A 6,177-nucleotide genomic window follows, 5' to 3' on the forward strand; every position below is an offset into this window, starting at 1 on the left:
AGATTTGAGACGATGCGCTTTGCACATTTTGACGTCGCCAGCTACTGAAAGTAAATCCATATTCACCGTCGACAACCGGCTGCACTCGGGTGACTTTCATGCAGAAGGATTTTCTTCGGCGTCACATATTGTGAATCCCAGGCACTATCAAGCTGTCTGTGACAGTTCCTTACGTGGGGAGTCCCAATCTTTGTGTTGAAACAAAGTAACTGTAACTGCATGGCTATAGACAATGGACATGGGAACAAGCACGATATACAATTTGGTGGAATTAATAAATAAACCGGTCAAGCGAATGCTTATATCGCACACGCGATTAAGAACGCCAAACAGATATAGGTGTGATATTGCGAACAAACAAGTTGCCTAATGTTGATGTACCATTATTTCTAGCATAAAAACAATAATTCAAACTAAACGTTTGTTCCCGCATCTTGTCGACAAGTTCCCTGATGTAATCAAAAGAAACTGCTTTCAATCTGAGGAAAAACACGTGGTGATTTACGCTGAGTGTTTTCGTTTCCTTCATTACGACCCTAAATGCGCACTCATATACATAATTACATTGGGCTTTCTATTGCGAATGTTCCGCCCTTGTTAGTAAGCAAACCTGAGTTCTAATAAGTTATTGGTACTTGAACCCTCTGGCCCTCTTGAAGTCATACATGTATTCAACATGCGCAAGTGCTAACGCTGATTCCTGTTCCTGTATAGCCTTTTCACACGTATCCCGGAAACCGACGGTAAAGAATAGTCAAAACGCGTTACAAAATTAACTACAGAAGTTGCGCACATAATGATGTAATGATCGGCGTGCGGTCGTGTATCAGTACTGCGTGGTGCACGTTAAAAACCCCAGGCTAGCAGTTGTACTGCACTGGCTAAATTGCTCATCTACAGCCTGTGACTCGTCGCAACTTTAATGGCTGACCAACTACACGCTGCATAAATATCCCCACAACCCCAATTATTAATGATGTAATGCAATCACATGGTAAGTATAAGTATCGCAAGACACTTTACGGAGTAAGGCAAGCGACTCGGTAAAACGCGACGAAAAACACGAATTTAGCGCATCCGCCAAGTCGCGGAACGGAGAGCGGAGCGACGAGTTGAAGCAACCTAATGGCGGCCCCATCACGTGATTCCAAGATGGCAGCGCCCATGCGGCAGAGGGTGAAAAGGTCTATAACCTTCCTATTTTACTTATTGATATGATCCCTCCTATTTTACCTATTGATGTGTCTCTTTAGGGTGTGTTGCATTACCCATGACGCTCTGTGTGTGTGTTTAAGTGCAATGTATATGTTATTCCCGCTCCTGCAATGATCTTTCTTAAGGTTGCAATATTTTTGAAATAAATGAAATAAATAAATAAGTAGAGGGGCCCCTTTGAGGACGCCTTAAACCCACCTGTCAGAGAAGCACTCCATGAATCATATATTTTGAAGGGGTACGTCTAAGGGACACAGAGCAGTGAACCGCCAAGAATAAAAGGCTCCAGAGCGTGGCACCGGGTTCTGCATTGGTCCTTACGAAAGACGGGTGAGAGTTTCGATAGGAGAGAGCGCACTGTCACCCGGCGAAGGAAGGAGTTCGTGCGTAGTCCGATGATTTCGAGGAATACCTGAGTTGCAACGGAGGAAGGCTCAGGTACAGTAAGGCCATCTCAAGAGGTGTCCAACTTTTGTCCCCGTTTCTCATCCGCGCCACCAGATTGCGCCCCGGTCTTCGAGGCTTACGAAAGGCGTCTGCTGCGCGGGAAGTGAATCGTTCAGCGACTGCAGCAGAGCTTTGCATGTGCTGAATTGAACGTGAAAGTTAAACATGACACTTTGAAGCGGCGGTGGACATTCCTGGTGTTATATAATGCTATTAAGCATTCGAAAGAAGAGTTTGTGGCCAGTGTCATTTTTAGCGTTTTGGGGTATGGCGCGTGATTTTTTCTTTGTAACGCGAGAAACTTGTATTACCTTTGTAACGCAAGAAATTCGTATTAAACTTTAGTTATGGTCAAGGAGGTTTGGTGCACAATGCTGTGAGGCACAGACACGATAAAGTTATGCTTCGATCTATGGATTTTGTTTATTCAACAGTTAACTTCTTCGTTAACATTATTCAGACATTAACAGCCTTTACATTAAAGACAAGCAACTTTTGCAAAAAAAAAAAAAATGGTTCGCTCCTCTTACACTTCAAGATTAAGCAAAACTGAATGTGTTAAAATAGTTCCTTTTGCTGAAATAAGAGCACAAAAGTTCCGCGGATTTTTTTTTTCTGATTCTTTGTCAGACATCAGAGAGCTAGGTAGCCCGTTTTATTTTCTCTTGCTGCTTAAAGTATAGACGCACAGAGAGAGCACATACAAATGCACGTTGGTCGTCGCAACGACGTAAGCGAGCAATGTTGCCGGCGATGTGGATTTGATCATAAAAAGTGCGTAAACCTCTGGAGCTGTTGTAGGTGTGGTCATAGGATTTCATCTTAACTTACAAAAAACTTGCGATAATTTCATTTCGTGAATGGGGATTTCTTCTTAGGTTTTGTCGTAAGATCGTTTCGTGAATAAGCTCTATTACGTGTTGCTGACAACGAAGACTAGGCCGACGAGCCATACAAATGCGACTCTAGGCCGAATCGCTTCTTGGCCACTATGGCCACTGGTCATCTAGCGTCGTCGTCGTCGTCATTAATATCATCATAACCACCGCTCTCGTCGCGCTGGTCAGCCATCGCACACTCGAGATAGCTCCGCCGCTCTGCCGGCTTGCGATATGCGACAGCCGTCGGGTACTTTGACAAAGCGAGATTGTAACGTGTGGACGCCCTCCAAGTGGCAAAACTTGTAGCCGGTACGCTTGGCCCTTCATGGCATGATGACGTCAAGGCCGCGCTGGATTTGCAAGATATACCGAGATGCATCGCGCGTTTTGATGGCTGATTTTGAAGCGCTCACCAGAATCCCGTCATTTAAAACGAAAATCTATAGCCATCTGCTTAAGAAACAACCAGGCAATTATCAATTACAAGCTTAGCTAATCTCATACGACTTATTTCTTGGTGTTTTCTGTATACTTCCAGATTCTGGAATGTCAGTCTCCAGTCTATTATACAGAACGTAGCAAACACTACAGATCAAGTAGCAGCACAACACAATAATTTACTGCAAATAATCCGAACGAATCATACGAGAAAGGATGAATCGTGTCAGAAGCTTCGCCATTACAAAGGTTGCCATGCAAAACGGTCTCAGCACTCCCTTCATGGTAGAACGTAGCCCAAAGAGGCAAATACCTGTCAGGATACCGTTCACGGCATTCGCAAATGAAACGCTATTGATAAAAAAAGTAAAAAAAAAACAAACAAAAAAAAAACCGCCAATACGTAATGAGTCGCGAGCAATCCGTAAACCGTTCCGGAGGTCACGGGCACTGACGTGTCCACGTTGATGAAGGACAGCTCAGAAGGCAGATGACGCTGTCTAGCGGCGGCGAGTTTGAGCCTCGAGCTGGTGAAGAGTCCTTCGCATTAGGTTCCGAAAGCCCTTTGAGAGACAATGGCTGGAATGCACGAGGTCGCTGCCCGTGCCCAAGCCACCGTGGCAAAGGGAACGGCAATTGTTCCTGAACTCGCCATGGTCGAGGCATCAAGACCCAGAAAAAAAGCGACATGAGTAAGCACGCTGATGACGGTGACGATGACTACTCCTTGCGTTAAAGCAAGAGGAAGGTTTCAGGACGGGTTAAAAATCTGCTCGGCTATAAAAGCAATGATAAAGTTTTAAATAAAACAAAAGTTATTTTGTACGAAGTGCTCTACCTTCGCCAAGTCACGGAATCGGTCAGATGAAGAGAAGCTGTATGTAGTTGTTGTCGAACTCCAAGAGCGTGTAGAGCTTTTCGTTTGGCGTACGGGGTTCGAACATCGTAGGCCCAACACCAGACACTGCGCAAGCAGCAGACTGCGCTATTCTTCGCTCTGATTGCAGGGAAACAATATGTAGAGACAAAGGCAGCTGCTATATGTATATATATAGTTTGGTTTTTTCCCCTATCCTTCCAATCAGATCACAGCGCTCAAAAGTCACCGCACGCTTTCATCTCATCCTCTAATTCAGTTTGCCTCCGCATAAGCAGGGTGTTTTGAACCCGTCTTTGGCGTGTTTAGCGTCCTATCCCGCCCATACACTAAAAGTGGTCACGAAGTGGGAAAAAACGATCTCGCAGGGGCCGGCGTGTCATGCTTCGGATGTAGCGATCCTGGCGGTGTGTGATAGGAGACCCCGCAAAAGTACGAGCGAACGCGATCGTCGCTGTCATAGCGGACTCCCAACTCGTCGCCGCTGAATGTTCCGCAGAATGTCAAGCCAGTGAGCGACCTGCAACAGAACAGGTGACTGCATCATACACATTCCCTGTCATACCACCGCCTGAATCGCCGCAGGCAACAGCGTGACTCTTCTATAACGTCATCAGGCGGAAATCGAAGGACCACATTGGAGGACGTGGAAGAAACACCAGTCCCAGACGTGTTTCTGGCACCATAGTATAAGTATCATATACCTTCCTGCATATCATTACCTGGCTCCGATAAATCGCAGGGACAAGGCTTGAAGGTATGATAACGCTAGAGAACAGCGGTTTGTCAAAAAACCTGTTTATTACAACAGAACGAAGAACATGCTTCACTGAAATGTCTTAAATAGAGACGAAAAGTGCAAACGCTACCTGGAAAGTCGGAGACGGCATCAGTTATGATCATAAAGGCCAGGATAGCACACCTGGTGGTCGAAAGGATGGCTTGAATTCACGCCGATGTTCACACAGAGATGCACTTCAGGCCAGTTCCTATAGTACTTAAAGGGACGCACGGACGCTGCGTTATATCACAACCTTTCGTATTTATTTACAAATTCTAAGGCCGTTTTCGTTAAAACGGTTTGGAAAACACAGAGTGAAAAAAATGCCCGCGCGTTGTTTGTTTGTGTCTCGAGAACTCAATTCTGCAATTGACAAAGTGAACTAAATAATTAAGTATGTTTCGAAAACGAAAACTGAAGCGTAGTTAAACTACGGACAGCTCGAGAAATGCAGGGCTTAGTATATGCAGAGCATAAAATATTGTTTATGTTCAGACAATAGGGTTGTAATATTAGTCAATAAGGAGGTGAAATAGGTAATCACGAAGTGAAAAACAGGGGCACTGTAAGTCACGCCCTACCTTTCTTATAGGGGCACTGCAAAGGGACGAAGAAAACCAAATGCTGTTAGAAGGGCATGCCTATTATTGCCAAACGCGAGCGTTCAGTGACAACACTGTTCTAGAGCGTCAGATAATGACGACATAGGATTCTAAAGGTAGAACTGGCTGAATAGGTGCACATGTCCCCTTCTGCTTATTTTAAGAACGTGGTTGTTTGCTTGGAATACCCGTAAATTGGGGGGTCGTCGACATCTTAATACCTGGATGTTAATTCAAACAATTAGCAAGATTTCGCATGGTTGCAGCAAGCTCTTGTCATTTCAGTTTTCTATCGGTTCAAACTAAGGACGTCAACAATAAAAAAAAGAAGCGCTCTTTGCATTAGTTATATCGTAATCATAACCTTACAACACAGGCCGTTCAACCTTGTTTGAGTTAAACAGGTGGTAGCTCATGAAACCCGTTTGCTGTCCTGACTCTAGGTTACCTCAGTTGGTAGAGCGCTCCACTGGAAATGGAGAGGCCCCTTTGGGAATACCAGGACCAGCGGATTTTTTCGGCCGCACACCGGTCACCTTGCTGTGTTTGGAGATTGGTGTTTGTCCTTTGTCCCCCCTTGTTCTCCTTCTCCATAGATTATTATCATCATTCTTGTCCAGCTCGATTGCACCTTTGTATTAATTGAATTATCATAAAAAAAAAATTTTAATTCTTTTACCTCTTAGGATTAAAATACATCAAACTTAGTTTTTATTCTCTTTTAATGGGTTTTTAAAATTTCACTCATTAGTAGGAGTGAGATTTATTACCGAACAGTAGGCTTAAAATCACGGCTTCCCCTCCAACATGACCTCAAGTTGGTTAACGCAAGACACGCACATCGAAAGCTTCTGAACAAAAACAGAGACCGCCTCACCCCCCGGGAAGTTAGTCTTCAATCTAACGAACACAAGGTAGTATGCGCCACCCGTCAAG

The sequence above is a fragment of the Ixodes scapularis genome, unplaced genomic scaffold (assembly GCF_016920785.2).
Source record: "Ixodes scapularis isolate PalLabHiFi unplaced genomic scaffold, ASM1692078v2 PGA_scaffold4__175_contigs__length_147842914, whole genome shotgun sequence".
NCBI lineage: Eukaryota > Metazoa > Arthropoda > Arachnida > Ixodida > Ixodidae > Ixodes > Ixodes scapularis.